Source organism: Kogia breviceps, chromosome 12 (genome assembly GCF_026419965.1).
Source record: "Kogia breviceps isolate mKogBre1 chromosome 12, mKogBre1 haplotype 1, whole genome shotgun sequence".
In the NCBI taxonomy this organism is placed as follows: Eukaryota; Metazoa; Chordata; class Mammalia; order Artiodactyla; family Physeteridae; genus Kogia; species Kogia breviceps.
In genome coordinates this window covers 91,148,851-91,176,253 of record NC_081321.1, presented here as the reverse complement: position 1 = coordinate 91,176,253, position 27,403 = coordinate 91,148,851, and the positions used below count along the sequence as shown (strand labels likewise).

The window sequence follows — 27,403 nt, the reverse complement described above, 5'->3', positions numbered from 1 at the left end:
ATGGGCTTCAGTACTTGCGGCACACGGGCTCAGTAGTTGCACCATGCAGGACCTAGAGCACATGGGCTTCAGTAGTTGTGGCGCACAAGCTCAGTAGTTGTTGCGCGAGGGCTTACTAGTTGTGGCTCGTGGGCTCTAGTGCGCAGGCTCAGTAGTTGTAGTGCATGGGCTTAGTTGCTCCATGGCATGTGGGATCTTCCTGGACCAAGGATCGAACCCATGTCCCCAGCATTGGCAAATGGATTCTTAACCACTGGGCCACCAGGGAAGTCCCACTCTGTCTTTTGATTGATGAATTCAATCCATTTACATTTAAGGCAATTATGGATATATTAGGATTTGGTACTGCATTTAAAAAATTAATTAATTTTTTTTTTTTTTTTTTGGCTGCATTGGGTCTTTGTTGTGGTGTGCAGGTTTCTCACTGCGGTGGCTTCTTTTGTTGTGGAGCACGGGCTCTAGGAGCACAGGCTTCAGTAGTTGTGGCTCGGGGGCTCTAGAGCACAGGCTCAGTAGTTGTGGTGCACGGGCTTAGTTGCTCCGTGGCATGTGGGATCATCCCGGATCAGGGATTGAACCCATGTCCCCTGCATTGGCAGGCGGATTCTTAACTACTGCACCACCAGGGAAGTCCCGATACTGCCATTTTATTTTTTGTTTTCTGATTGCTCTGTATCTCTATTGTTTCGTTTCCTTGTATTTCTGGCTGCCATTTTGGTTTGGTGGTTTTCTATATTTTTCTGAATTTCCTTTTTAAAAAAATATTGTGTTTCTATGCTCCATGTTTATGTTTTGTGGTTACCCGGAGGCCTGTATAAAATGCCTCAAAGATAAAGTAGTCCTTTTTCTGTTGCTTGCATCTTATCTTCATTTAGTTTTATGTATTCTACCCTTTACCTCTTACCCTTTTATGTTTCTTTTGTCTTAAATTATCCCTTTTTATGTTGTGAGTTTGTTACCAAACTGAGATAGCTGTAGTTATTTTTCTGCCTTCTTTTTTTCTCCCTTTAACCTTTATACTATAATAGAGCATGTAAAAACCTATAAAATCTGATAGAGTTGCAGTTTTCTGGTTCTGTCTGCTTATCACGTCGTTCAAAGTTTTGTGTATTTTGACTGCTTTTTTTCTGGTAGAAAGCTCCTTTCAACATCTCTTATAAGGCAGGTCTAGTGTTGATGAACTCCTTCAGCTTTTGTTTGTCTGGGAAGGTCTTTATTTCTTGTTCATATATGAATGATTACTTTGCTGTATAGAATTTAAAAATAAATTTGGCCACACTGCACTGCTTGTGGGATCTCAGTTCTCTGACCAGGGATTGAACCCAGGCCACGGCAGAGAAAGTGCTAAATCCTAACCACTAGACCACCAGGCAACTCCCCTAGAATATTCTTGGGTGACAGTTTTTAATCTTTCAGTATTTTGAGAATGTCATTTTACTCCCTCTTCACCTGTAGGGTTTCTGTTAAGAAATCTGCTGATAACTTAATTGGAGTTCCTTTGTAGATTACCATCCTTTTCCCCCTAGCTGCCTTTAAAATTCTTTCTTTGTCATTGACTTTTCGCAATTTTAGTATTATGTGTCTTGGAGAAGGTCTTTTTGCATTAAGGTAATTAGGTGTTCTCTTAGCTTCATGGACTTATATATCCAGTTCCTTCCCCAGGTTTGGGAAGTTCTCAGCTATTATTTTTTAAAATAATCTGTCTGCTCCCTTTTCCTTCTCTTCTCCTTCTGGAATACTCATTATTCTAATGCTGCCCTTCCTAAAAGAGTTGAATAGCTCTTGTAGGATTTCCTCATTTAAAAATGTCTTGTTTATCTTTTCTCTTGTATCATTTTTAGATTTCTGTCTTTGAGCTCACTAATTCTTTTTTCCATATAGTCTGCTGTATTTCCAGTGCTTTTTAATGCATTCTTTATCTTGTTTATTGTGTCCATCAGCTCCAGAATTTTTGTTTGGTTCTTTTTTAGAATTTCAATCTCTTTGGTAAAATATCCTTTCTGTTCCTTAATTTTATTCGTGAGCTCATTAAACTGCCTTCCTGTGTTTTCTTGCATCTTGTTGAGTTTCTCCATGACAGCTGCTTTGAATTCTCTATCCATTAGATTGCAATATTTTGTGACTTTTAAGTTTGGCTTCTGGAGAATTGTCATTTTCTTTTTGTGTAGTGTTACTGTGGCTCTTCATGTTGTTTGATGAATTATTCCTCTGCTGATATTAAAAGACAGGTTAGGTGTTTGATTCCTTTCTTTTGTTTTCTGGTAGGTGGCACTGTCATACACATTTTTGGTTTCTCTTGCCTGAGCTGCCCCTGGTAAAATTTGAGCATGGCACTTTCCAGCCTCCACTGGCTCTGTAAGAGGTGTGGCTCTGTGCCTTTGTTGTTGCTTCTTGTGCCACCTGGGTGTTTGCTGCCTTGCTTCTGCCAGAGCCTCTGTCATCACCGGGACGTGGGCTCTTCCCTTGCATCTGGTACCCCCTGAGTCACAGGCTCTGCTGCTGTGGAGGGAGGGGGACGATGCAGGGCGAGAAGCCAGGGTTGTGCAGGTGCCTCTACCTTGTCCATTGTTGTTGGGTTCATGAATTCTGCCACTGTGAATGGAGGGAGGCGGGGGCTGGGATTATGGGTGCCTCAGCAGCTGGAGGGATGGGGTCCCAGACCTCACTGCTGCTGCTGCCCAGTTAGCAGTGGCTGTGGGCACTGGTGTGGTTGGGTGACTGGAGTCATGTGTGCTGCCTTCCTTGCTGTCATTGGGTTCTCTGAAGCTGTGGGCTCTGCTGCCTGGTCAGAGGGCTAGGATTGCAGGAACCATGGCTGCTGTTCCCTCCTCTGTGTGTTACAGCCTACCCACCTTTAGATGTGCAAATGTGTGAAATTCTTCGGTGACCTGTTATGTTGGGCAGAGGCACCTTTGTTGAGTTGTGGCTTTTTTTTTTTTACTGGCTGTAGATTGATGGGGAGAGACAAGGGTAGATTTTTCACTCTGCCATGTTTCTGATGTCACCCACATTCCTCTTTTCTAATGTGTGCATTTAATGCTATACATTTCCCTCTTGTCCTTGCTTTAGCTGTGTCCCATGATTTTCCTATGTTTTACATTCATTCAGTGTCATTTGTCTATTTCTTTGAAATTTTGTCTTTAACTTAAGGATTATTAAAAGTGTGTTGCTTAGTTTTCAAGCACGTGGAAATTTTTCTGTATCTTTGTTTCTAGTTTGATTCCACTGTGGTCCGTGGATGCACTCTCTATTATTTTGTTACCTTGATTGTGGCAACTGTCTCATTGGTGTTTATATATGTCAAAACTTCATCTAATATCATACTTTAAATATGTGCAGTTTAATACATGTCAATTATATTTCAATAAATATGTCAAAAATATCAGAAAATAAGAGACTTAGATAAAATTTCTAGAGATGAAAGCTACAATGTCTGAGATGGAAAATATACTAAATGGGATTTATGGTCAATTAGACACTGAAGAAGAAAAGTTTGATGAACTTTAAGATATAGCTAGAGACACTATGCAAAATGAAATAGAGAGAAGAGACCCCCCCCCCAACCCACCAAAATGAAGAGTATCAGTGAGCTGTAGGAAAAGATTAAGTTTAATGTAAGTGTAATTTGAGTCTCTGAAAGAGGAGAGAGAGTGGATACAAAAAATCTATTTGAAGAAATATTGGTATAAAATTTTCCAAAATCACAAACATAAAGAAAATGACACCAAGGCACATCATTATCTAATTGCTTAAAACCAGTGATAGAGAGAAAATCTTAAAGGCATAAATAGAAAAAGAAGACATTCTATGCAGAAAAGACTTAACGTTGCAGGCCTAAGACTACTATCCTTAGAATATTTGGCCCTTGGCTGGTGTCTATGAAGTTGGATTTTGGGGTGGGGGGTTTCCACCCTTTCCTAACTGGTAGGAGTGGTGCACTGTGCCTGCCATTTGTGCAAACAATGTGATTTATGATGAACACCTGCTTTCTCTTTGGAAGTCTGGAATTTTAGTACATGCTAGGCAGAGTTGGCATGACCAACCCCCCAATATAAGCTTTGAGTATCCAATGGGCTTCTCTGGGTAGGAATATCACACATGTTCCTTCATTTTCACTGCAGGGGAAGAGTGCGCTGTGTGACTGCTTATGGGAGAGAGAGCATAAGGAAGTCTGTACGTGGGTTCCTTCAGGCTGTTCCTGTGTCTTTTCCCCTATGTATACTCACTATGTACCCCTACTGTGTATCCTTACTGTATTGTATCCTTATATGTTGCTATAATTAATCTTAGCCATGAGTACAGCTATATGGTGAATCCTATGAGTCCTTCTAACAGATTTCTGAATATGTGCATGATCTTTGGGACCCCACACATATTACACAAAAAAGAGCAGAGATAAGGATGACATCAGACTTCTTGTTCGAAACAGTGTAAACCAGAAGACAGTGGAGCACCCTCTGTAATGTCCTGAAAAAGAAGCCAACCTAGGATTCTATACCCAGCAAAAGTATCTTTCAAATGAGGCTATAACTGATATAAAAATGTAAAAAAGAACTAATTTCAGAAGCTAAAAATTTCATTACCAGCAGACCTTCACAAGAATGTTAAAGGAATTCCTTTAGATAGAAGGAATATTATCCCAGATGGAAATCTGGATCTTCATAAAGGAATAAACAGCACTGGGAGTGGTAACTATGCGTGTAAATGTGAAAGCTTTTTTTCTTTGAAATCTCTTTAAGTGAAAATTGGCTTTTCAAAGCAAAAATAGTCACAACGAATTGTGGGTTTTTAAAAACATGTAAAATAAAATGAATGACAACAACATCACAAAGGTCAAGAGTGGTAAAAAAGGAAGTAAAGTGTTGAAAGATCCTTGTAATATATATGAAGTGGTAAATATCACTTGAAGACAGACTGAGATAAGTTAAAGATGTATAGTGTAAATCTTGAAGCAATCACAGAAACACTCAAAAGAGTTATAGCTCATAAGCCAAAGAAAGAGATAGAAGGAAATCATAAAAATACTTAATTAGTCCAAAAGAAAGCAGAAAAAGAGAGAAAAGGGAACAAAGTAAAGATGGGAGAAACAGAAAACAAGTAGCAAGATGGTAGGTTGAAACCAACCATATCAATAATTGCATTAAATGGAAATGGCCTAAGCAATACAAAAATCAAAGAAATTGACAGGTTGGGTAAAGACCTCCCAACTATATGCTGCTTATAAGAAACCCACCTTAAATACAAAGTACAAATAAATTAAAGTAAAATATGGGAAAAAATATGGTGCTATAGACTGAAAGTCCCCCCCCCCCCAATTCATATGTTGAAACCTAATCCCCAATGTGATGGTGTTTGGAGGTAGGACCTTTGTGAGTTAATAGGTTCATGAGGATGTAGCCTTCACAAATGGGATTAGTGCCCTTGTAAAAAGAGATGTAGGAGAGCTTTCTTCCTCTCTCTTGTTATGCTCTCTGCCACATGAGGATATAATGAGGAAAAGACCATCTGCAAACGAGAAAGTGGGTTCTCACCAGACACAGGATCAGCCAGCAGCTTGATCTTGGACTTCCAGCCTCCACAACTATGAGAAATAAATGTTTGTTGCTTCAGCCACCCAGTCTGTAGTATTTTGTTACAGCAGCCTAAGACATTCTAAAGAAAGCTGGAGTAACTTTTTATATTAGACAAAGTCGATTTCAGAGTAAAGAATATTACCAGAGAGAAGCGGGGGGTGTTTATTCACAATGATAAGTAGGTCAGTTTATTAAGAGGACATAACAATCTTAAATGTTTATGGTCCAATAACAGAGCTTCAAAATACATGAAGCAAAAGCTGATAGAACTGTAAGGAGAAATAGACAAGTACACAATTATGTCAGAGATTTCGACAACCGTCTCTCAATAAGCGATAGAATCAGTAAACAGAAAATCAGGAATGCTACTAAAGACTTGAGCAGCATGTTAATTGGCCTAATTGACATTAACAGAACATTCCACCCAACAACAATACATGCTTTGTAAGGGCACATGGAACATTTACCAAGATAGATAGAGTGTACAGTGAGCCCTAAAGAAAGTCTTAATAAACTTAAAAAGGATTCAAGTCATCTAAAATATGTTCTCTAATAAGAATGGAATTAAATTAGAAATTAATAACATAAAGATACTTGGAAAATTCTCAAATATCTGGAGATGGAATAATATACTTCTAAATCATGCATAGGTCCAAAAATAAAAGGGAAATTAGAAAGTATTTTGAACTGAATTAGAATGAAAATAAAACATATCCAAATTTGTGAGATGCAGCTAAAGTAGTGCTTAGGGGAAAATTTATAGCACTAAATACATCTATCAGCAAAAGACAGGTCTCAAAGTTTTAAATCAAGGATATCAACTTTCACCTTAAGAAATGAGGGGAAAAAAAAGGCAAATGAAACTCAAAATAAGCAGAAGGGAGGAGTAATAAAAGGAAGGGCAGAAATCAGTAAAGTGGAAAGCAGAAGAACAGTAGAGAAAAGAAATGAGACTGAAAAATGGATTCTAGGCTGGGGAAGAGAAAATACAAATGAGCCTGGAGCAGTCCATAGTATCAGAAAGTAAGGAGAGTTCTTAACAAAGAAGGGGGAGTGGGTATGTCAAAGGGACAGATGAATCAACCTGAAAGCACTCCCAATGGTCAAAGCTGGAGCAATTCAAGCAACAAACTAAATGATATATTGGATCATAACACAGATTATAAAATAAATATACATGAGTCTGTAATGATATAAATAAATGAACAAATAAATAAATAAATAAGGGAGAAGAGACAAATATGCATTGTAGAAGAATCCCAGATAGTATATGCAGACACCCCTGGCCCCCACCAGGAGGTTGAGCTTAATTCCCACCTCTCCATTTGAGAGTTGGCTAAACTTAGTGACTCAATTCCAAAGAGTAAATTATGGAAAGAGAAGATAGTAAGTGTTGATGTAGAATCCTGACAAATGCTACCTTAACCAAATGATACTAGTCACCTCTGATATGCCAGATGAGAAGGACACTTCACCTTGAGGTATTCTTCCCCTAAATCCATTACTCCAGCCAAATCATGAGAAAATACATCAGACACACCCAAATTGAGGGACCTTCTCCAAAATACCTGACCAGTACTCCTCAAGACTGTCAAGGTCATGAAAAACCAGGGAAGGCTGAAAAATAGTCACAGACCAGAAGACACAACAAAACACAAAGTGGTATTCCAGAATGGATCCTGGAACAGAAAAAGGACATTAATAGAAAACCTGGAAAATCCAAAGTCTAGAGTTTTGTTAATAGTAATGTATCAGTGTTGGTTTCTTAGATTTGACAAATATACAACAGTAATGTGAGATAGTAATATAAAGGGAACCTGAAACTGGGTGGGTGGGGGGTGTATGAGAACTTTCTGGACTATCTTTGCAAGTTTTCTGTAAGTCTAAAATTACTCCAATTATTTTATTTTCAAAAGGTCATCCTTTGAGAAGATCAATAAAGTGGATAAATCTCTAGCTGGACTGATCAGGGAGAAAAAAAAGAGAAGGCATCAGAAACCAAGCTGCAAAATGCACACACACAAAATTCTGTCTTTGCTATCCATCTGTGTTGACACATATACATCCAGGTAATTTATTTTCATAGCTGTATAGTATTCTATGGTGGCAGTGTACCAAATTTTATTTATTCATTTTCATCACTAAGGGCATTTATTTATTAATTTACTTTTGGCTGCATTGTGTGGCTTGTGGGATCTTTGTTCCCCGACCAGGGATTGAACCTGGGCCACCTGGCAGTGGAAGTGCAGGGAAGGCAGTGGACCACCAGGAAAGTCCCACTAGGGCCATTTATATATTTATTTATTTAATTTATTATTTATCTATTTATTTTTGGCTGCATTGGGTCTTCATTGCTGCGCATGGGCTCCCTCTAGTTGTGGCGAGTGGGGGCTACTCTTTGTTGTGGTGTGCGGGCTTCTCATTGCGATGGCTTCTCTTGTTGCGGAGCACGGGCTTTAGGTGTGCAGGCTTCAGTAGTTGTGGCACGCGGGCTCAATAGTTGTCCTTAACGGATACAATTTAAATGGCCCTAGGGACTTCCCTGGTGGCGCAGTGGTTAAGAATCCCCCTGCCGATGCAGGGGACACGGGTTCGAGCCCTGGTCTAGGAAGATCCCACATGCCGCAGAGCAGCTAAGCCTGTGCGCCACAACTGCTGAGCCTGCGCTCTAGAGCCCGCGAGCCACAACTACTGAAGCCCACATGCCTAAAGCCCGTGCTCCTCAACAAGAGAAGCCACTGCAATGAGAAGCCCGTGCACCACAACAAAGAGTAGCCCCTGCTTTCCACAACTAGAGAAAATGCCATGCGCAGCAAGGAAGACCCAGTGCAGCCCAAATAAATAAATAAATAAATAAATAAGATAAATTGTATCCATTAAAAAAATTATTATAAAAAGTAGCACAGCAATCGTGTTCAAGTGCCCTGTGCAATTGTGTGAGAGTTTCCTAGAGATATCTCCTAGGAGTGGAAATGCTGTATCCTACTGCATATAATCACCTTTATCGGATATTGCCAGGTTGCTTTCCAAAGTGGTTGAATGGACTTCTGTATTTTTCCTACCCTTGGCTTCCTGGGTTCTGTTCTGTCTCTGATTTGGGGGCTTCCATCTCTCTCCCTCCTCTCTATGCCTTCTGCCTATGAGATGATTAATTAAGGTTGATCCTTCATGATGGAAACAATGCTACCTCTTTCACCCAGACCTCCTGAAATGCATTAATAACCTTTTGAATTTTACTCTTTCAAAATATTCTCAAAGCTGCAATCTCCTGGTCAAGTCCAGTGTAAGAGAAATCAACCTGGTGTACATATCTGGCAATTTTCTGTGCTGCCCAACAAACTGAAGGACACATTCACAGATACCAAGTCATTTGCTGGGTCATTCAAGATACACGTTTTCTTCTCATAAGTACTCCTTTTGGTACCTGGCTGGTCTTATCCTGTTGATTTTTCAGATGTGAAGAGTGACATATCCCAGATCACACAGTAATTTGATGGCATTACTGAGATGAAAACTCACTTTTTCTTGACCCCCAGACAAGTCACTCCCCACCCTGTCCTTGTGTCTGAAGGCTGGTAATTCTGGTTCAATGTCCAGGGATTCAGGAAGTGTATCCCTAAAGTTCTCCACTTCATGGACCCAGCAGAGTTGCTCAAATGGCAACTGCTCTGAGCCCTCAATTTCTTTAGAGGGGGCCCAGTTTTCCCTTGGGCCTCCTAAATGCCCAGAGGTCTTTTCACATACCCATGGTTTGGCTTTCATCTGCCTCTCCTGGTCCCCAACAGCCCTCCCTGACCTCCAGCAGGACTGCCCACTCCCTGTGACCCCACCTTTGCTTTCCTCCTTCTGTCTGTGTTATGCTCAGTCAGGGGAGTCACATGGGTCCCCACAGGTCACAGCAGCTCTTCAGTGATGAGCTCCCAGAGGATGATGGCAGCCATGTCTTGTCCCCATGGCACATCCACCGCGCCAGATGGCTGGACCATCACCTCTCCCTGAGGACAGAATCTCAGCGCTGAGTCCAGGTCACTGGTGCATAACGGTGGCCCTCAATTCCCAGTTCCCCATCCCAGGGCACACTTCCTTCCTGCGTCTTCCTCTCCAGCAGGCAAGGTCCAGTTGGGGCTGCTGTGGCCCGTAAGAAATATTTTAATGACTTTCAACTATAGAGGGAAGGGATCAGAGTCCTCTTCCCTCTTCTTCCTGCAGGCTCTTCTTGTATGTAAAACTGTGGCTATGCAAATGAGGGGGATGACATCCCATTACTTTCCAGTCCTTGCTAAATCCTAGGCCCTTGCTGAGGACTGTCTTCTTGTGACATTAAAAATATACTTTATTCCCACTCGCCCCCAAACCTACTCTTCTCCCAATCTTTCTTACTGGCCAAATCTGGGGCCATTCGAGCATGAAAATAAACAATGGTAGTAACAAATTACAACCCCTGAATAAAGGAAGAATCACTGAGTCCACTGATAAATGTAAGTAAGTAAATAAAAAGTGGGCTAGAAGAGAAAGTGCTTCCTTATGAAGAAAAGCCAATAAACAGAAAAAAAATGATGGCATTAGACAATCACCATTTGGCAACTATCACAGTTATAATTGACTCAGATGGCAGTGGGCAAAGGATGCTGATATAGTGGGTAAAGTTGGGGAGTAATGGAATATTACATAGACTTAAATTAGCTCTCCACAAGGTACTTATTAATTGCAAAGGAAAAACCAGCAACATTCCTGGAGCAAACTGGCAGATGCCACTTTAGCCAGGCATCAAAGTTAACATCACCAGCAGGGGGACAAATTAACATCATGTGCTTCCTGATACGAGGCACTGGGAAGAAAACATCACTCTCATGTTATTTTTACAAAACATGCATAACCGAAATCCAATTATGAGGAAACGTCAGACAAACCCCAAATGAAAGATGTTCTACAATATTACTAGCCTGTCCTCTTAAAAATGTCAATATCAGGGAAATCTCTGTACCTCCCTCTCAATTTTGTTCTAAGCCTAAAACAGCTCTAAAAAAAAAGTCTTTAAAAAAAATTATTTAATTTATTTATTTTTGGCTGTGTTGGGTCTTCGTTGCTGTGCACCGGCTTCCTCTAGTTGCAGTGAGCAGGGGCTACTCTTTGTTGCGGTACGCAGTTTTCTTATTGCCGTGGCTTCTCTTGTTGCGGAGCATGGGCTGTAGGTGCACGGGCTTCAGTAGTTGCAGCACGCAGGCTCAGTAGTTGTGGCTTGTGGGCTCTAGAGCACAGGCTCGGTAGTTGTGGCACACAGGCTTAGTTGCTCTGCGGCATGTGGCATCTTCCCGGACCAGGGCTCAAACCCGTGTCCCCTGCATTGGCAGGTGGATTCTTAACCACTGCGCCACCAGGGAAGTCCCCACACCGACTTTTTAAAAGGCTTTTTTGGGAGGGACTTCCCTGGTGGCTCAGTGGTTAAGAATCCGCCTGCCAATGCAGGGGACACAGGTTTGATCCCTGGTCCGGGAAGATCCCACATGCCGCAGAGCAACTAAACCTTTGTGCCCTGGAGCTCAGGTGCTGCAACTACTGATCCTGCTTGCTGCAACTACCGAAGCCTGTGCACCACAACTACTGAAGCCTGCGTGCCTAGAGGCCGTGCTCCGCAACAAGAGAAGCCACCGCAATGAGAAGCCCGCGCACCACAACGAAGAGTAGCCCCCAGTCGCTGCAACTAGAGAAAGCCCGTGCGCAGCAATGAAGACCCAACGCAGTCAAAAGAAAATACTCCCCCCCCCACCAAAAAAAAAGTCAGTGTGGTGAAGCATGCACACACATGCATGCACAAGGGCCCAAGATTGAGGAACTGGCCCATATTCATGAGGACTAAAAAGATAAAACAATTGAATGTCATACATGATCCTGGATTTTCTTTTGTATAGATGACATGATCGGGATAGTTGGTGAAATCGAAATAGGGTTCGTGGAGTAGATAATAGTATTGCGTTTATGTTAATTGCCTGATTTTGATAATTGAACTGTGATTCTATAAGAGCCTGTCCTTGTTTGTTTTGGAAATACGCACTGAAGATTTAGGAGCAGAGGAGCCTCACGTCTGCCATTTACTCCAGATGCTTCAGAAGACAATGCATCTATACTCACATCTATCAAGAGAGTATGCAGCACACGTGGTACAGGTGCATGCATGGGGAATTTGGGTGGAGGGAACATGAGAATTCTTTGCGCTATTCTTGCAACTTTTTTTCTAAATCTGAAATTATGTCAAAATATACTTAGAATGAAAAGACAGTGCTCACTTAGGTTCAGCCATCTCACACCCTGTCCAATCACTCATTCACACAGTGGCTTTTTCTAAAGCCTGTGAGACATGGAAATGCTGGGGGTGCTCCGGAGATGAGTAAACTCCCACCTGACTCTCCTGGGGGCTGCAGAGTGGTGCATGAGGTAGACACACACCCCCTTTCCATCCTGCACTGTGTAACTGGGGCCCTGCATGGTCCTTCTTGGGGGCATAGTAAAGGTGATTTCTTCAGAAGAGTTGATTCAGAAGCGGAAACATAGGTCAACGTCAATACATTTTCCTTAAAAAATAACGTACACATCAAACGGCCCTTTGTATAAAGCGCTTACATGTGAGTCATCTTATTTAATCCTTAGAACCACCCTCCAAAGTAGACAGTTAATCGTATACAGATACATCTTATTTATGGGAAAGGGAACTGAAGTGCAGAAGGGTAAAGTTACTTGCCTCAAATCCAACTACAGGTAACTGTACATGCTGATCTCTGAACCTCTAATAATAATGATACAACTCTGGGGTTGGGAGGTGGGGCTGATGAGAAACTTCAGGGAAGCCGATGGCCAAATTGGCCTGCCTGGCTTTGTGCTGTGCGGGGCAGCTGTGTCCGAGCTTTGGGGGCTTTCTGAGGCTTTCCTCTGCGTTTCCACTAGAGGGCACTGCTGGCCCACTTTAGAAGTACACCTTCCATACAACTTAAGTGTGGTCAGAGCAGGAATTGCTATAAAAGCCAAAAAAGCTTAAGCTTCAGGGTCTCTCACTTGCGCAGACCCCTTCTACTTTTGTACCCAATTTTGCATTTATCATTTTGAATTATTTTTCCACAAGAGACGTCTCCGAATAAGCTTCGGACCCCCCCAAATCTGGATGGACCCCGGCTCACACAAATACTTTGAGAACTAAGGGCTGGGAGCTTTGAGACGCTGACACGCGTGAGCAGCAGCGAGTAACTTTCCACGGGACGTGTCTGTCCCCTCTTTTGGACTGTGGACCCCCAGAGAGCCGGACTCTGCCCTTTTTGACCTTGATTCCTGGTCTGTAGCACACAGTAAGCTGTCTACACATGTCTGTTGAGTGAAGAAATGAGGCGCAAACATCGGCCGGTGTCACTGCTTTTATCGTTTCCTCTTTCTTCTCTTTTGTCTCAGTTGCTCAATTTCCAAGGTGGGGGGAGGTTGTGTAGAATTCATCTGCGGCCCCTCCAGGCCAGAGATTTTCTCTAGATTCTCTCCCTATCCTCTCTCCCTTTTTCTCCTCTGCTGCCTCTCATCTGACTTTTAATTTCTCTGTTTCTGCCCACTCCCACCCCTGCCCCCAGCCTGTGCTTTAACATGGCCAGAGCCCCCTTGGTTCTGCTAACACCCTTGGGGGAGGTCTGGAGTCCTCAGCAGGGTGTGGTTTTCTGGGTTTCTGTGTCTGAGGAACCAAGGATGATGCTGGGTGGGTAGTGTGGGCAGGGGATGGGGAGAGGGTCAGCCACCCTTTTCTCAGCACCCACACAAGCACCAGGAAAGGCTTTGCTCCCTTCCTGCCTGGCCCCGCTCTGCTGCCCCCATTAGCTTCACTTTTCCTCCCACTCTGCCGTCCCGGTTTCCAGAGCCACGTCAGCCAAGGAAGAGCCAAGGGCTTATGTAACAGCCCTCTGGTCACTTCTTGGACACCATTTCTGATTTTCCTTCCATTGCTCTGATGGTTCTTTTGCAGTCTCCTTCCTGAGCTTGCCCCCTCAATTTTGGGGTTTTGCAGGGTTGCATGCTCCTTTTTCTGCCTTCCTTGCTCTGCATATTCTCCCTCGGTAGGCTCATCCACTCCCCAGGTGTCTATTGTGTGATACCCCGATGACTCACAAACTCTGCAGCCAAGCACGTCCTCTAAACTCCAGACCCATCTCTGCCATGATATTGCCATTGGCACTTCCAACTCAGGTGTCCAAGGTTTTTATCAGCTTTATTGAGATATAATTTGTGTATAATGTGATTGACCATTTCAAGCGGCCATCTGTCAGTTTTGACAAAGGCACACAAGAGCATAAGCTCTACCATCCTCACGATATAGAACATTTCCGTCACCCCCCCAATTTCCTCATGGCCCCCTTGCCTCCCCCATCTCTGGCCCCTGGCGACTACTGATCTGCTTCCTGTCCCTGTATTTTGCCTTTTCTGGAATTTCACAGAGATGGCTCCTCGCAGAATGTGGTCTTTAGTGCCTGGCTCCTTTCACGTATGGTATAATGTCTTTGAGATTCACCCATGTTCTGTCTTGCAGCAGCAGTTTGTTCCTTTTTATGACTGAGTAGTATTCTATTGTATGGATATCCCGTCGTGATCTGTTTATCCACCTACCAGTCAATGAACGAGGCATCTAAAATCAACCTAAAAGTCAGGCAGAGCTGCCTGGGTTTGAATTTAGACTCCGCTACATATCAGCTGTACGATTCTCAGCAAACTGTGTGGCTTTTATGAGCTTCACGTTTCTCAGCTGTACAATCAGGACAGTAATGCCTTCCTCGTAAGGTTGCTGAGCGGATTAACCGAGCTCACCGATGCCAAACACGGGGCTGTGTCTGGTACTCAGTAGCATCGCCATATGGATGTATTGGACCTTCTTGACCACGCGGGGGCGCAATACACACAACCGTCTGCCTCTCATACTGCTGCAGGCGCATCCCACAGCTCTCTGGTTATTTGCAGCTGAGAACTTCAATTCCACATTCTAGTTCGTGCCCTCTTCCCTCCCTCCAGCACACACTTGACCCGGAGCACCAGGGACCCGCACGGGGTGGGGGATGGGAAGGTTGCGAGCCAAGGGACCCCCGTGTGGGTTTCTCCGAGGGCCCTGTGGAGACCTCTCCATGGTCCTGCCCTCTGGCCATCCTCCCCACCCGCCCCCAAGCCGTTGCTGACGGTGGAGCTCACAGCTTCTTCCTCCATCCTCTGTCTCCAATTCTTTCCTTCCCCGTTGAGTTAGAGGGAAAGTTGGAAAGCCTGCGACATTAACACAGTCTCAGCCTCCTTCCTTTCAGGCCACCTGGAGCAGGTGCTGGGGTGCCCCCCCCCCACAAAGTGCTCACTCTCCGACTTCTGGGGCAGCCCCTGCATCTCTTTGCCCCAGAGCTTTCTACGGGGGCCTTGGCAGGAGTGGCAGACAGACGTGCAGGGAATCAACAGCCCAGTAGCAGCCCCCAGCTGATGGCTCATGAGTGTTGGTGAATTAACCACCATTGTTCCCTTGTCCCTTGATGGGGGATAGCTCTGGGGCTCCTGCTCTTCCCTGACCCCAGCGCTCCCCAGCGGGATTCATCTCCGTTGTTCAAGGAGTCCCTTGCTCAATAACCAAACCCTTTTCACTGCCCTCATTTCCCCTGCTCTTCCTCACCGACCTCCTGGTGTTTCCTGGGATCATCTCGCAAGTGAACCACTTGTCCTTCAGCCCTTGTGTCAAGGTCTCCTTCTGGGGGAACCCAAACAGAGACTGAGCCCTAATCTTTGTAAGTGGTTTTCTTGAGGTTGGCTGGGGGAGGGGAGGGGTATGCGGCAGGAAAGGAAAAGTTGCAGCTCTCTCCCCCTAGTTCAAGGCTCTCTTCTCGAATGCATCCCCTTACATGTAGATATTAGCTCTTCTGCTAATAGAGGCTGGAGGCACTCTGGGAGGGGGGTTGACTGGGGGGCAGAGGTGCTTCTGTCTTCTCTCAGCTCCTCCTCCGTGGCTGGGTCACAGCTCTGTTCAGACATGAGAGTATTTGGTGCCCATTGTCCTAAGTTTGGGGGTTTTTGTACACTTTGGGACAATAGGAGAAAAAACTCATTCATCAGCACAACACACAGTACTTAGGTACAGTACTTAGGTATTAGTTTGCCCGGGCTGCCACCCAAAATACCATAGACTGGCTGGCTTAAGGAACAGATACTTATTTCGCGGTTTTCTGGAGGCTGGAAGTCTAAGGTCAAGGTGCTGGCCAATCGGGTTCCCTGTGAGAACCCTCTCTCTGGCTGGCAGCCTTCTCGTTGTGTCCTCACGTGGTAGAGGGACAGCTCTGGTGTCCCTTCCTCTTCTTATAAGCTCACTAGTCCCATCATGAGGGCGCTACCCTCATGACCTCAGGTAAACTTAATTACCTCCCAAAGGCCCCAGCTCCAAATGCCATCACATTAGGGTTCAACATATGAATTTTAGAGGGACACAATTCAGTTCTTAGCAACTTGTTCAAATGATGAGGATTTACTTCTGTCCACTAAAATCTGTTTCTACTCCTCTATGCCTTGTCTAGGGCAAGACACTCACTCTTTTCGTCCTTGATTCCGTCCTCTCATGTCCAATCAGGTGTCAGGTCTTATCAGTTATGTCTCCGAAGCATCACTCACATTCCCCCTTCTGTCCCTCTACAGCTTCTCTAGGTCAAGCCCTCATCATTCAGATCAGCTAGGACTGAGTACCAAGAAACTCTGCTGGAGTGGCTTAAAAAGGTAATGGGTGTATCGATCATATGCAAAAAGAAGTTTGGGGCAGGCAGTTCAGGATCGGAACGGAAGCCCAAGGATGTCGTCAGAGACCCTGGCTCCTCCTCCTTTTTCTCTTCCATCATCCTCAGCGCTGGCATGGGTTCTCATGGTCACGAGATAGCCTCTGCTTCCCTGAGCATCACTTCCACATTCTAGGCCATCACTCCTTTTAACTGAGAGCCTTCCTCTTTTTATCTGGGAAGGGGACCCTTCTCTAGAGCCTTCCATCTACGTCTCAAGAACCATGTCACATGACTCCCACGGGTCTCAGGGGGATCTGGGGAGGTGAGTGTTTCACTTTCCAGGCTCTATAGGAGAGGGAGGCAGGGGAAAGGGGCATGCAAATGGCTTTAGGTAGCCAATCCTGGCATCGGCTACACCATCCCTCATCCCAGCAGCCTCCTAACTGATCTTTCTGTCTCTGTTCTCACCAGAGTGTTCCCATTGACAACGTGTCTGTCTTAGGGTCATAAGAAACCATTAGATGCAACAAATCAATTACAGTACCGATGGTGATAATAACACCCATGGCAAACGTCTATTATATGCGTACTGGTGTGTCGAACTTTCAGGACTTGTGAGGTGTAATTCTAAAAGTCACTTTATTATTGTCTCTCCCTGTCCCTCTAACCCTGGCTTTAGAAGAGTTGTCCCTTCCCTGGTGCTGGAGGAAAATTCTGGTGTCCTCATGGCTCCGCGGGTCAGCTGAGGCAAGAGAAACCCCTGTGGTCACTTTAAGATACAAGACAGAACCTTTGTTCGGAAATTGGAACGTACAGTCCAGTCTATCCGTCAGCACTTCAGTGTGTTTCCAAGGTAAGAAGCCTCCCTCCCCCATCCAGCTGAGCTGACTGCAGATAGGGCTCTGGCTTTGGGAAGGGGATGGTCCTTCTCTTTTTCCCACTGAGAGCCGCTATTTCTGGCTCCTCTGGGGTTGTGGAGCATTGGGTAGGACGGTGTGGAGGGTAGGAGGAAAAGGGGTCAGGAAAGTTCTTATTTGCCTGGTAGTGTCATCACATGCCTCCCAGATCTTCGGAGTGGTCGGTGGAGCTCACCTGCTCTTTCGGGCGCCAGATGGATTTTCTGGGGACCCCACTGCTACCCTCAACTCCCATTCAGTTCCCCTGGACGCTTCTGCCTCATCAGCTCCTGGATTTCCCACAGTCCACTCCCACAGACCCTTGCACTTGTTAGAATCCTCCTGACTTGCAAACCCTGGGTCCTTTCCCAGAGGCAGATCCTGAGACCAACCTTTGTGTCCACGTGGTTGATTAAGGAGATGCTCCCCGGAGAAACCTGTGAGCAAGTTGGGAAAGGAGGACAGGGAAGGGGAAGAAGCCTAGCAGCCGCGTGACCTCAGGCAAAGCCCCAGCATCAGTCTGGTTCCATGGGAAGCTCTGGAGTGGATATTAAACCCCAGAACACTTCCCCACTCGGAGCTTTGGGCTCTGGCCTTTCGTACTGTCACACCAGACAGTCACTGGCTGAGAGCTGTCTTGGGGGTGGGGGGATGGGGTTGGAGATTGGGGGTGGGAGGTGGACTGCAGAGTTGCAAAGCCACTCCAGTAGCCCAAGGGCAGACTTCCAAAGAGAGTGTACGGGTGTAGCCTTGAGAATCAAAGCACCTAGAAGCTGGGTGACGGGCACACAGGACAGGTAAGAGCCATCTAAGGGAATATGAGCAGGGCACCAGCAATGTCCCCAATACCATCCCTACTGGGCTGGTTTCATTTTATTTCCCAAGCTGTTTTTCCAGCCATCAGCCCCCTTGTTTATCCTCGTAGCTGAAACCTTCTTGGCATGTCACCTCCCAAACTCCCTTCCTAGAGGCTGAACCCCGTTGCAGGAGGAAAAGCATGTTGGGAGCATCTCTCTGCCTGAGGCCACCCCCCACGCCTTCCCTTCTCCCGACATCCCTCACAACTCCTCACCATCCGTGTACACTTGGACATACGCTTTGTGTATTTCCGGAATGTTGTCAGCTGCCCCTAGAGCATCTAGAATATTTTCGCCCATTTTGGAGTGCAGGTGACTCAACTTATAGCATTTATTCCACAAAAGCAGACAATAACTCAACTGGCGAGAGGGGGAAAAAATAACCCTACCAGCCCACCACAGTCTCTGCGCTGGAAATCAAAATGGTAACGCGTAGAAGAGATTACTGCAAGTAATAGGCTTGGTTGGCAGACGTGCGAGCTGAGTTAAATGCCTTTTAAGTAAATCTCAGCGTGAGTTATCTGTTCACTCAGACGTGTGTGCATGGAGACAGAGGGAGGCCGTGTGGACAGACGGCACACGCTGTAACTTTCATTATCCCACACTGAGGTTCTTTGTTAATAACCACAGTCAAAGGCACTGCAGATTTTCTGATCTCTGTGACAGGTGGCTACCAGTGTGAGGTTGAGGCATTCATTCATTCATGTGTTCATTCGTTCCCCAAGCCATTGTGAGGCCCAGGATGCACCAGGCGTTGTGCTGGGCATTGGAGGCCTAGAGATGCAGAGATGGGTCCACAAGGTCCCAGCCCCTGCCGAGCTCACAGTCTGGTGGGAGGAGACAAAGTGATAAACAGGGCAGGTGATCAGGTGTTCACGTGCCATGAGATTGGGCAAGGTCTGGAGCTTGCTCTGGAGAGGCACAAGCTCTGGAGTCAGACTGCCAGGGTTCGAATCTGGGCCCTGCCACTTACTTGGGCCAGGTGCTTACCCTCAGTTTCCTCATCTGCAAAGTGGACAGAAATAGCGCCTATTTGATAAAGTGGATAGGAATGGTGGATGGGAGGTGTAAATGACATGTGCATGGCAGAGTGCCTGCTTACACTTAGTGCTTAATAAGTGTTTTTTGTTGCTGTCGTGATTACTGACATCTGTACAGGGCCAGCGTTAAGGAGAGTCGGGAACGTTTTGTTGGAGAGGGTGATGCTTGTTCAGAGATTTGAGTGGAGCTGGCGCGCCTAAGCCAGGAAAGGGGCCTAAGTGCAGGGAAGTAGGATGAGCAAAGTTCAGAGTGAGGGGCAGGTGACAGGGACACATGAAGAAGGTGCTGGTGTCTGTCTTAGTCTGCTCGGGCTGCCAGAGCAATGGACCACAGACCGGTGGCTTGAACAACGATTATTTTCACACGGGTCTGGAAGCTAGAAGTCAGTGATCAAGGTTCTGGCTGATTTGGTTTCTTAATGAGGGCTCTCTTGCTGGCTTGCAGACGGCTGCATTCTTCCTATATCCTCACGTGGGCTTTTCTCTGTGCAGGTGGGGGGAGGGGAGAGAGGGATGTAGAGAGAGAGAGGGAGAGGAAGGTAGGGAGGGAAAGAGAGAGAGAGAAAGAGAGAGAGAGAGAGATCCTTGGTGTCTCTTCCTCTTCTTATAAAGGACACTAGTCCTATAGGATTAAGGCCCCACCCTTATGACCTAATTTAACCTTAATTACCCCCCTAAAGGCCCCATCTCCAAATACAGTCACATTGGGGGTTAGGGCTTCAACACGTGAGTTTTGGAGAACACAAACATTCAGTCCATAACAGAGTCGTTGGAAAACTGGATCTGAGAATCATGTTTCTCTATTTACTAGCGGTGTGACCCTGGGATCTATAAAATTAGGCCAATTATAGCAACTCTTGGGACTTTTGCATGAATTAATTCAGGTAATATTTTGTATAGAAGTGGAAGAAAATGTTGAAGGCTGTGGTTCCTTAGGGGCATGATGGAGCAGGAGATGGCTCCCAGCAGCATCTGGCTCCCAGAACAATGCAAGGGCAAGAGTATTTTCCATGCCCACCAGTGGAGAGGTCATCCAATCCAGTGGCCCACTGACCCGCTGGGAAGTCAGAGTGAATCTAACTTCTGTTGCAAATCCACCCGAGAGTTCCTCTCCTGCTGCTTTGGACAACCCATGCTGCAGGAGCTACTGGGGCCTTTTGTATCACAAGGTGCCGGACCCGTCACTGCCTATTAAAACCACACACAACGAATCTTCTCATTGGTCCTTTCTCCACTCCTGCCTTCTTCCTTAGCTAGGGCATGACAAAAACACAAAAAGGAAATTTGGACAATCTAACAAGTTGACTGTAGATCAGTGAACCTCAGCAATGAATTTTAAGTTTGCTGTATGTCGAGCTAATTCTATGGCGTTCTTATTCTGCGTAAGACTGGCATCTCAAAGGTATCATTGCTGATTGACTAATGCTATGGTCTCTTGTCATGTTAAAAACATCATCACTCATATAAATTGTAGGCCACTTTTTATCTGTTTTCAACAGGAATCTCATGCAAAGAATGATCAGTCCAGAGTCCAAAAGTTGTCAAACAGGCAATTTAATTTTTTATTGCAAAATCCCCTTGAGAAAATGACAAAGAGAATTGGCATTAAAAGGCGTAACAAAACTTCTTTTTTAAAAAAATTTATTTATTTATTTTTGGCTGCGTTGGGTCTTCGTTGCTGTGCGAGGACTTTCTCCAGTTGCGGCGAGCGGGGGCCGCTCTTCATCGCGGTGCGGGGGCCTCTCACTGTCGCGGCCACTCCCGTTGCGGAGCACAGGCTCCAGACGTGCGGTCTCAGCGGCCGTGGCTCACGGGCTTAGTTGCTCCGCGGCATGTGGGATCTTCCCAGACCAGGGCTCGAACCCGTGTCCCCTGCATTGGCAGGCAGATTCTTAACCACTGTGCCACCAGGGAAGCCCACAAAACTTAATACTCATTTCTCCTTATTTCTTGTACTCTTCATATCTCTCACATACATAAAGCTCCCCTCTCCCCAGTCATCCCAACCATAATGCTTTTGTCCCCCCCCACCCCCTTCCATTACTATATATTTATTCAATTTTGTGTTCTCTCTTATGTGCCAACTTCTGAATATAATGGCAAACCAGGGGCATGTGGTTCTTGCTTTCTCAAGTTTACATTCCCCCCCCAGCTTTCCCCAGGTGTGTGTCCACCACTTTTATTGTCATCTCTCACCTGGATGACACCAGTGGCCTTAATTTCTGTCCCTCTTCCACCCTTGCCCTGTGGATCTGCTGCTCTGACTGCCTGTCTGGGTTCTTGTCCCAGAGGTTCTCGCTTCTTTCTCTCCCTCCCTTCGTTACCCCTCCCTCCCTCCCTCTATCTCCCTTTTTTGAGATACGATTCAGTTTACATTCTTTGCTAGAAGATATTTAGTATCTTCTCCAGTCTCCCTAGAAGACCCCTAGAAGCCACTATGTGAAATTTATAACTGGGAAAAGAGCATTAGGACAAGAAAAACAGCTCCGATATTTGGAAGGAACTGTAGAGATTATCTGGTCCAATGTCTGGGGGTCTAGGTTGAAAGGACCCCCTCTGCAATATTCTTCGAATCTCCCAGACTTTGCCTTGGCTTATCCAGCATGTCATTTCCAAGGGTAGTTACCTTTCTATCCTGTTCTTGGGAGTAACCCAACACCTGGAACCATAGGTGCTTGGTAAGTAACTGTTCACTTTTGGGTAAATGGGGAACTTCTTCAGAAAATAGGGAACTTGCCTCAAGAAAGTTCTTCTCGACATTGAGCCCAAATCTGGCTTCCTATCCCATGGCTCTGTTGTTCTGAGCACTGCTGCACAGAATGGTAGCTGCCAACGAAGCTATCCTTTCCAAGATCAATTCGAAGACAATTTCTGCAGGTCCTCTTTAAAAATTGTTTTTGGTGCCTGTTTCTGAGCCATATAAAGGGATTGTGCTTGGTGCTTTGTCTTATTATCAGTGTCCTGGAGTCTTTTCTGTATTGGGATTTGCAACGATCCCGTATTTAGACCAAGGGAGACTCAGATGGTGAGGGAGGCATGGCTGGGTTGCAGAAATCACTTAGTGAGCTGACATTCTTCTGCGACTCATCTCTACCCGATCAATAGATTGCAATTGGATGTATAGATTTTTTCATTCATTTATTTATTCATTCGATCTCTCATTTATTTGTTCAACAAACATTTGTTTAGCACTTACTGTGTGCCAAGCCCTGTGTTAATCACCGGATACAGAGATGAATGAGAAATCTTATTTTCTCAAGAAGCCGTTAGCCTGGTGGGGAAATCAGATATGAAGACAGATAATTCCAATACATTGTGATACATACTATAATAATCATTATAGTGCACAAGGCACAGTGGGAGCTCCAGAGAGGGAGGGTCCATTCTACATAGCAGATGGGGTCAGGGGAGTTCTCACTGAAGATCTGACACTTGAGCTGAATTTTGGAGGTAGACCAGATAGATAGACAGCATTGAGGAAGGTGTTGAAAGAAAACACCAGGAAAAGGTGCAGAAAATGCAGAAGCTTGTAGGGGGCATGAAGGATCGTGGTCTGTTTGGGGAACTAGGTTGTTTTCGGTTGGCAGGGTGAGAGCATGTGTGTAGGAAAGCAGCAGGATGGAGAGGGAGGCAGGGACAGACCTTGGAGGACATCAGCTCAGAGCCACTTGCATATTCTCAGCACAGGTTTGCTCAGACTTCTGTGTTTAATGTGGAGTTCTTAGCTTTATGGAGGTCATAAAAGGATAGCCAGATTTAAAATAATAATTATAGAAAACTTGAACATACTCCAAAATTGAGATATAGTACAATGACTTCTCATATAGTCATCAATAATTACCGCGTCTTTGTTACATCTGCTCTATCCATTTTCTTTTCCTTTTTCCGTGCTGAAATACTTGAAAGTAAACTTCAGACACTATGGCATTTCATCCCAACATACTTTATTATGTATTTCTAAAAAATGGTCATTTTCAGGAATTCCCTGGATGTCCAGAGGTTAGGACTCTCAGCTTTCACTGCCAGGGCAGGGTTCAATCCCTGGTTGGGGAAGTAAGATCCCGCAAGGCGTGCACCATGGTGATAAAAGGAAAAAAAAAAGGTCATTTTCTTATATAGAATCACAGTGCTATTAGCACACCTAATAAAATTAACACTATTTTCTTCATATCATCTAACATTTAGTTTATATTCAAAATTTCCCAAGTGCCTTAAAAGTATTTTATAGGAGTTGCGTTGTTTCACTCAGGATCCACGTGAGGTGGGAGGGGAAGATTTTAATCTGAATTCGATCAATAGATGTATCACTAAGGATGGTGGACAGGCTGAAGGATGGCTCCAGTAATGCCCACCCCCTGGCAGTCCTGCCACGTCTAAATCCTTCTATGTGAGTGGGCAGGACCTGTGACTTTCTTCTACCCAGTGGACGATGTATGGCAAAGGTGCAGACTTCTGTGACTGGATTATGGAAGATGCTGCCTTCCGTTATGGTTGTGGAATCTCCCTCCTCCTGGCTTTGATGAAGCCAGCGGCTACATTGTGAGTTGCCCTCTGGGGAAGCCCAGATGGCAGGGAACTGAGGGTGACTTCCAGCCAACAGCCAGCAGGGAACCAAATCCTTTCACAACCAGAGTCCTTTCGGATGAGACCCCAGGCCCAGTAGACACCCTGCCTGCAGCCTCTTGAGGGGCCGTGAAGCATAAGACCCAACTATGCTGTGCCCAGATTCCCGGCCTCCAGAAACTGAGATCATACACACGTGTTGTTTTCAATGGCTAAGTTTGTGGTAATTTTATACAGCAATAGATAACTAATATAGATGGGTTTGGTTGCTAGTAATAGAAAACCCAACTGCCAGTGGCTTAAAGCACAGGAGATTAATTGTTCGCCTAACAGGAAATGAGGTAGTTACAGGGCTGTTTCAGCAACTGGATGGTGTCATCAGGGACCCAGATCTTCCTATCTTTCTGCTCGGTCAAGTATTCTTGCGTGTTGGGTAATATCTTTTATCACGAGGGCAGTATGGTTGCCTCAGCTTTGAGGATCACGCCCTCACTGCAGTGACCAAACAGTAAGGGAGAGGATGTCTCTCTCTTAGTAGATAGAAATAGCTTTCCCAGAAGCACCTGGTTGTCTCCTCTGAGTATCTTTTTTTCCAGAACTGGATCGAATGCCCATTCTCAGACCTAATACCTGGCAAGGGAAATAAGGTTGTACAGCTAGTTTGGACCAATCAGTCATGGTTTATCTCCTGAGCTGGGCACTTTGTCACCTGAATGAAATGGATTTTTTTTTTTTTTTTTCGCGGTATGCGGGCCTCTCACTGCTGTGGCCTCTCCCGTTGCGGAGCACAGGCTCCGGACGCGCAGGCCCAGCGGCCATGGCTCACGGGCCCAGGCGCTCCGCGGCATGTGGGATCTTCCCGGACTGGGGCACAAACCCGTGTCCCCTGCATCGGCAGGCGGATTCTCAACCACTGCGCCACCAGGGAAGCCCGAAATGGATGTTTTATTAGCAAGGGAGATGGGAGGAATGACACCTAGGCAGGCGATGGTCAGTATCTACCGAAGCAATACTGCACGCCAACAGACGGATGCGTATGACCTTTTCCACACGTTGAACCTGCACATCAAGCCTCTTCCCTCGGCCTGGCAGGAGCTAGAAGGAACTTTCTCTCGCTCTGGCTGACAGCCGCAGCCAGCACTCTATTATCTCGTCATGGATCCGAGGATAACAGGAATCCAATGATCAGGGTTGGGACATTTTTGGAACATGTTTTTTCTAACTCAAATGAAAAAAAGAATACACATGAATTATAAGACTGTGCATCACAATGTAATGAGTCACTAGGTGTCAAAATCTGGTTCTGTCATTATCTGTGATGTAAAATTGGGAAATAACCTCGTGACCTTCAGTTGCTTTATCTGCAGTGCCCATTTGATTTTTTTTCTTTCAACATTTCTCCTTATAAAGCTGGGGTTTACTAAAGGGCTATATGCAAAATTTTTTTTTTTAACATCTTTATTGGAGTATAATTGCTTTACAATGGTGTGTTAGTTTCTGCTTTAGAACAAAGTGAATCAGTTATACATACACATATATCCCCATATCTCCTCCCTCTTGCGTCTCCCTCCCTCCCACCCTCCCTATCCCACCTCTCTAGGTGGTCACAAAGCACCCAGCTGATCTCCCTGTGCTATATGCAAATATTTTAACCAGGGGACTCCCAGGGACTTTAACTGGAGCCCATTGCCGAGGGCTTGTATACACTACATTTGGAAAGGGAGGCCTGAAAACTCCCCTCCTGTTACCAGTAATTCTCTCTCTCTTCCTTATTTCCAGGAAGGACAATTCTCATGTTTTGAGGAGCACATCTGGTGTGTGGCTTCACGCCATGGCTCAATCCAGACAACGGTGACTGTCTCAGTAGGATGGGGGCAGGATGGACTTTTTTTTTTTTTTTTTTTTTTTGTGGTACGTGGGCCTCTCACTGCTGTGGCCTCTCCCTTTGCGGAGCACAGGCTCCGGACGCGCAGGCTCCGCGGCCATGGCTCACGGGCCCAGCCGCTCTGCGGCACGCGGGATCCTCCCGGACCGGGGCACGAACCCGCGCTCCCCGCATCGGCAGGCGGACCCTCAACCACTGCGCCACCAGGGAAGCCCTTTTTTTTTTTTTTTTTGCAAATTGAATGAAGTTTAACTGGGAATGGGTGGGAATGTCCATTTATTTATTGCAAATGAGCGTGCAAAACCTGACATATTGGAAGGAGCAGAAACTCCTCCAAAATTCTCCCCTGGGGAGGGGCACGGCTCAGGACCCAGCTGGCTGTCGTGTTTAACTAAAGCAGCTGATAAAAGCAGAAGCCTAGTTCTTCTGGAAGCAGATTCCAGTTAAAGTGAAGGATGTAAGGACTGGTACAGCTGCAGGGCTGGGGGTGTGCCCGGGAGACCTGCGTTTCTCAAATGCACAGTAGAATCATTTGGGAAGTTTATAGAAATCTGGAGGCCCAGACTGAACCCCCATGCCAATTACATTAGAATCTCTGGGAATAGGATCAGTAACTTTTATAACTCCAAAGCTGATTCCAGTGTACAGCCAAGTTTGAGAACCAGTTATCGTTCTAGACCAGGGGTCCACAAACTTGTCTGGTAAAGGACCAGACAGTAAATATTTTTGGCTTTGCTGCCCATGTGTTCTCTATTGCAACCACTCAGCTCTGCCGCTGTTGCAAAAACATCCATAGCCAATGTGTAAATAAGTGAGTGAGGTGGTGTTCTAATAAAACTTTATTTACAAAAACAGGCAGTGGGCTGGGTTTGGCCCATGGGCCCTAGTTTGCTGATCCCTATGCTAGACCCTGCAATGCAGTTTGGGCTGCAAGCATCACCTGGGATCTTGTTGGAAATACAGACTCCCGGGCCCCATTCCAGACCTACTGCATCTGCATCTACATTTAAACAAGAGTCTCCAAGTGATTCCTATGCACGTTGAAGTTTAAAAAGCAGTAATCTAGGGCTTCCCTGGTGGCTCAGTGGTTGAGAATCTGCCTGCCGATGCAGGGGACACGGGTTCGTGCCCCGGTCCGGGAAGATCCCACATGCCGCGGAGCGGCTGGGCTCATGAGCCATGGCCGCTGAGCCTGCGCGTCCCGAGCCTGTGCTCCGCAACGGGAGAGGCCACAACAGTGAGAGGCCCGTGTACCACAGGAAAAAAAAAAAAAAAAAAAGCAGTAATCTAGACCATTGGTTCCCGAAGTGTGGTCCCTGGATCAGCGCCATTGGCATCCCCTGAGAACTTGTAGAAATGCAAACCCTCAGGCTCCACTCAAGACCTGCTCAGTCAGAAACTCTGATGCACCTTAATGGTTGAGAACTACTGGAGCCGACAAGTGGTTCTCAAACGTTAGCTTATTCTAGGAGATTTAAATAATCTCCAGGCTCAGGCCTCACCTTGGACCAATTAATATCAGAATCTCTGGGATGGAGACCCAGGCATCGGTTCTTAAAAAGTAATTCTCCAAGAGATTCCAAGGTGCCAGTGAGTTTGAGAACCATTGCCTAGGCAAAATGGGCACTTTGAGAGCACGGCCATCGGCTTGGGCGGCGCTTTACTGCAGCAGGCAGTGGAGGGAAGGCCCACCCTGAGAAGCAGGTGGGTAGCAGATCCTGTTGATTGATGAGCCAATAGCTTCCCCTACCTTACTTCCCTGCTCAGAGGAATTATGTGCTTCATTACATGCTGGGTCCTTACTCAGCCCCAGGGAGGAGGTCATGAGTGGTCAAACCGGT

At 45.6% G+C, this 27,403-nt stretch overlaps 1 long non-coding RNA gene across 1 annotated transcript in view; it reads left to right on the top strand.

The window, feature by feature from the left end:
* LOC136792293 (uncharacterized) overlaps positions 1–25,557 on the top strand; it is a 34,391-nt gene extending 8,834 nt beyond the window's left edge. The window contains exons 2-5 of the long non-coding RNA XR_010835918.1: positions 7,490–7,642; positions 11,631–11,737; positions 17,001–17,174; positions 25,457–25,557. This is a non-coding gene — a long non-coding RNA (uncharacterized lncRNA). The remainder of the gene's footprint in view (positions 1–7,489; positions 7,643–11,630; positions 11,738–17,000; positions 17,175–25,456) is intronic.
* The last annotated feature ends 1,846 nt before the right edge of the window (positions 25,558–27,403 follow it).